The following is a 5,257-nucleotide window of genomic DNA, read 5'->3' as shown; positions in this document are numbered from 1 at the left end:
GGAGCGTTCTGATGTGCTTGGAAGTAGAACTCAGGTCACTGCCATCTGCTTTGCTTCTGCTGGCAGACGTAGGTGGGGCACATTGGACTTCACTGCAGTGTCTAGGAACTAGCTCTGTGGGTGTTGGATGGTGGATGGAGGACAGCAGCTGACTCCATTATCCTTGGAGTATGTCCTTGACCTCAGCAGCCTCGTGTCTTCCAGTCCCTGACTACTTGCCTAATGACTGCAGAGGTAGCAGCTCCGCTGGAGACTTGTCTTAGGAGTCATGACTCAGGGTCTGCTAAAGAATGCCTTTTGGCTTTCTAATAATTTTGCAAGCTCCTGGTACCTTGCATTCTTCTTCTTTTTTTTTTTTTTTGTTGCTAAGAATGGTTTATTGCACCTGATTCTTTTGCCAAATATACCAACACATTTTTCTTTCAAAATACAAAAATGTGCCATGAATAACAGATACCATTTGCAGGGGTCAGAAGAATGGCAAACTTCCTGTATCCAGGGCCAAGATAGGAAATATTTTAGGCTTTGTGAGACGTGTATGATTTATTCTCTTTCTTCACTTTCCTCTTTTTTTTTTGCTTCTTCCTCCTCCATGTCTTCTTTCTAAACAACCCTTAAAGGTATAAAACCCCCAAATCATCCTGAAAGCCAGAAACATTGTAGACTTTGGTTTGCTGACCCTTGATAGAGTGCTGGCAGTACAAAGAAAAATAAAAACAACAACAACAACAACAACAACAAAAGCTAAATGCTCCCAAATTCTTTCAACTGAAGTTAGGGTTGATATTGTTGGTAGATTAGCATGCATGTCAGCAAATCCTAGGATAGGATCCCTGGCTGATTAAAGGAGACAACAGACTTCAGTGAAGCAGAAGCTGCCCCAGGCCCTACACAACTCTGATGTGCAGTCCAGTTATTTGAAGAACACAGGGCTGGGGACATGGCTCAGCTGGTGACATGTTTGCCATGAAAGCATGATGGTCTCAGTTGGGAATCCAAGACTGTGTAAAAGTCCCATCACTGTGCTGGCTGGTCTGTAATTTGATTGGTGAGGATGTAAAGGCAGGCAGATCCCTGGAATTCACTGATCAACCAGCCCTGCTGACTCGGTGAGCTACTGGTTCAGTGAAAGACTGTCTCAAAAACTCAGATGGAGAACAATACAAAGGCAACTCACACACACGTCTTCTGGCCTCCACATGGGTACTGGTGGAGATGCCAGGGTTAGAAGACATTTACTGAAGATCATTGCAGTTTAGGAATGAATGTGCCACAGACAACAGGGCTGGAGGGGCAGGGTTACTCTTGCCCTCGGGGCTCCAGATGATTCCAGATGCTCAACCCCACCATAGATTTTTTTTTTTTTTTTGGTTTTTCGAGACAGGGTTTCTCTGTGGCTTTGGAGGCTGTCCTGGAACTAGCTCTTGTAGACCAGGCTGGCCTCGAACTCACAGAGATCTGCCTGCCTCTGCCTCCCAAGTGCTGGGATTAAAGGCATGCGCCACCAACGCCAGGCCCGCACCATAGATTTGATGTTTGCCTTATCGGGTGTCAGTCTTGCTTTCGCTCCGCCCTTCCTTGCTGTGTTCTCATTCTTCCCTTGGAAATGAGAAAGTTCACTTTGGGCCACTGTCCATTGGAAGTATGCAGCTTGTTTTTTATTTTACAGGGGCTTACAGTTAGAAGACTGTCTTGAAGTTTCGGAAGAGGCTTTGGACTTCTGATCAGGGTTGGGACTGTTAACTATGGAGACACTGGAAACAACTATGAATGTGTGTTTGCATCATGAGATGGCCATGACCCTAATGAACCTAGGGGTAGAATGCTTTGCTTTGGATGTGTCCCCAGTAGGCTTACGTGGTTGAACACTTGACCCTTAGTTGGTGGTGCTCTTTGGAAGGTGTGGAACCTACCGGAGATGGAGTAAACACTGAGGGAAGGCCTTGAGGTTTTAAGGCCGAATTCCATGTCCTACTCACTATCTGCTTCCTTAGTGTAGCTGGCTCCCTGCTCTTGCCACCACAGCTTCTCTGCCCGCTACTGTGTGTTCTCTGCCAGAGCGGAACAATCCCTTCAAACTGTAAGCCAGAACGAATGCTTCCTTCTCTAGCTTGGTCAAGTGTTTTGTTGAAATGACAGGGAAAGTAACTAAAGAGGGTAAATACTTTTCCAGAACTGTTTTCAGTTCTCCTGTATATATACCCAGAAGTACAACTGCTGAATCATACACTAGTTCTATTTTTATTTCTGAGGAATATCTGCATTGTTTTCCAAAAGGACCGTGTCATCTTTCATTCCACCAGCAGTGTGTAAGTGTTTACTCTGTGTCCTCTCCTGATGGTCGATCTTGTCTACTTGACAATATTGAGACATGTTTTTGTCTCTCTTTCTCTGTCTCTATGTGCTCTTTTTGTTTCTCTGTGGTTGGTCTGTCTCTCTGTTGCCCCCACCCCTCACCCCAGTCTGTTTCTTTGTGTTTCTAAGTCTCTCTTTCTCCCAGCCATCAAAATGTGAACTGCTCTGCTCTGCCCCAACACCATGATGGACCAAATCCTCTGAAACACTGAACTAAAACAAGCCTTTATCCATTTAAGTCAGGGGTTCTCACCCTTCCTAACACGGTGACCCTTTAATACAGTTGCTCACGTTGTGGTGACCCCAATCATAAGATTATTTTCATTGCTACTTCATAACTGTAATTTTGCTAGTTAGGAATCATAATGTAAACATATGTTTTCCAATGATCTTAGGAGACCCCTGTGGAAAGGTCATTCTACCTCCATAGGGTCGAGACCCACAGGTTGAGAACTGCTATTTTAAGTTGCTCTGTCATGTATCTTGTCACAGTATTGATGAAAACTCCAACACTCCAGAGGAGTGGAGGCTGTGACCACCAGACCATGTAGTTCAGAAACCTCTGGAGAATTGAGGGGTGAAGACTTCTGCAGCTAAATCTTAGAATGCTGTGAGCAAAAAGTGATTCTAGAGGCACTGAAGATGACCAGAGTCATGGTGGTTTGAAAGAAAATGGCCCCCAAAGGGAATGGCATTATTAGTAGGTGTGGCCTTGTTGGAGGAAGTGTGTTACTGTGGGGGTGGGCTTTGAGGTCTCTTTTGCCCAAGCTTTCCTCACAGTGAGTTTCAGACTATTTCCTGTTGTCTGCAAGATGTAGGACTCTCAGTTAGTACTCCAGCACCATATCTGCCTGAATGTGGCCATGTTCCACCATGATAATGAACTGAACCTTTGAAGCAAGCCACTTCAGTGAAATGTTTTCTTTCTAAGATTGCCATGATCATGGTGTCTTTGCACAGAAATAAAAACCCTAATTAAGACACTAAGAGCCGGGCGTTGGTGGCGCACGCCTTTAGTCCCAGCACTTGGGAGGCAGAGGCAGGTGGAACCCCTTGAGTTTGAGGCCAGCCTGGTCTACAAAGCGAGTTCCAGGACAGCTTCCAAGACAATACAGAGAAACCCTGTCTCGAAAAACCAAAAAAAAAAAAAAAAAAAAAAGACACTAAGAGTTGTGGGATCTGTTGGAAAGTCAACAGTGATTATCTCTGGGTTTGGAATTAAGGATGGTGGTTTTTCTATCTTGTATTTGTATTGTTTGGATTTGTCATAATGAGCATAGAATTGCTCTAAGTATTAGATGAAGCAATTTAAATAAAGTATCTTCATTGAATTTATTAAGTACACAATAAATTTACCTGTGATATTTTGTATGCAGCTTTTTATTTGCTTTCAGTATTGGGGAACCCAATGGCCTCCTGAAGATTAGGCAAATGTTCTACCACTGAGCTGTGGTAAATACAAAATAGCCATAGGTAAATGTATTGACTACTTAATAAACATATAATTTTGTTTTGTTTTGTTTTGTTTTTTGAGACAGGGTTTCTCTGTGGCTTTAAAGGCTGTCCTGGAACTCACTCTGTAGACCAGGCTGGCCTCGAACTCACAGAGATCTGCCTGCCTCTGCCTCCCGAGTGCTGGGATTAAAGGCGTGCGCCACCAACGCCCGGCTAAACATATATAATTTTAAAAAGAAAATATAAGTGTAGTTATTGTACAGAAGAATAAAAGTGTGAAACAGGATTTTAAAATAATTCATGGGCCTTGCTTTTCATTTTCCTTTGTTATGACTTGGGGAAGTTTTTCTTTTGACGTGGTTTCTTTCCAGGACTGTCCAGTAGGACATTTTATGATAGGAGGTTTCTGTACTTATGCAGTTTTGCTGTCTGTGCAGCATGGTACCCACTGCCCATGGGTAGTTATCAACATCTGAAATGTGGAAAATATAAATGAGTGAGGAAAATTTCAATTTTCATTGGTTTCTGTAACATGTACTCTTTCCCACCAGCTGCTTGAGTCCTGCTGCTGTCTCAGCCCCCAAAGAACACGAGAGACACTACATTAATTATGAAGCTGTTGGCCGTTTGCTTCCCTATTGGCCAACAGCGCTTTATTTATCAACCAATAGGACAAACATATACACAGAAGGACTTCCCCCGTCAGGTTTCTGTGCTGGACATTTTTTTTTTCAACTTGATACAAGCTAGAGTTATCTGAGAGAAGGGAACCTCAATTGAGGAAATTCCTCCATAAGCTCTGACTGTAAGGCGTTGTCTTAATTAGTGATTGATGGGGGAGGGCCCAGCCCATTGTGGGTGGGGTCATCCCTGGACTGGTGGTTCTGGGTTCTATAATAAAGCAGGCTGAGCAAGCCTGTAAGCAGCACCCTCCATGGCCTCTACATCAGCTCCTGCCTCCAGGTTTCTGTCCTGACTTCCTTAATGATAGACCTAGATGTGGGTGTGTAAGCCAAATAAACCCTTTCCTCCCCAGCTTGCTTTTGGTCATGGTGTACATTACAGAAACAGTAACTGTCTAGTTTTATTTGCTTATATAAACCACCACCTGGTGTAACTGGCTACTTACATGGGGCAATGCAGCCGAGATCAGTATTCTGTAATGGGTGATGAACAGAACTGAAACACTCTGTCTGTCTTGAATTTGGGTTAGTTTCTCAGCCCCTGACTTTGTAATTCCCCATCCTGACTCCAAAAGCTCATTATAATCAGATGTGTAGGAAAACAAAATTGGAAGAGCTAATTAAACATAAAAGACCGTGTATGTGTTGTTAAACACATGATAATTTATTTACATATAAAAGTAAAAGGAATTCAGTTGGAAGCTAGGTGCCAAAGAGCTATCTAATTCATTGCCAACTGGGTAGTAACTTTAGTAAACTACCTG

The sequence above is a fragment of the Mesocricetus auratus genome, unplaced genomic scaffold, assembly GCF_017639785.1.
Source record: "Mesocricetus auratus isolate SY011 unplaced genomic scaffold, BCM_Maur_2.0 Super-Scaffold_100011, whole genome shotgun sequence".
NCBI classification, from domain to species: domain Eukaryota; kingdom Metazoa; phylum Chordata; class Mammalia; order Rodentia; family Cricetidae; genus Mesocricetus; species Mesocricetus auratus.
Note: the sequence above shows the minus strand (reverse complement) of the source record.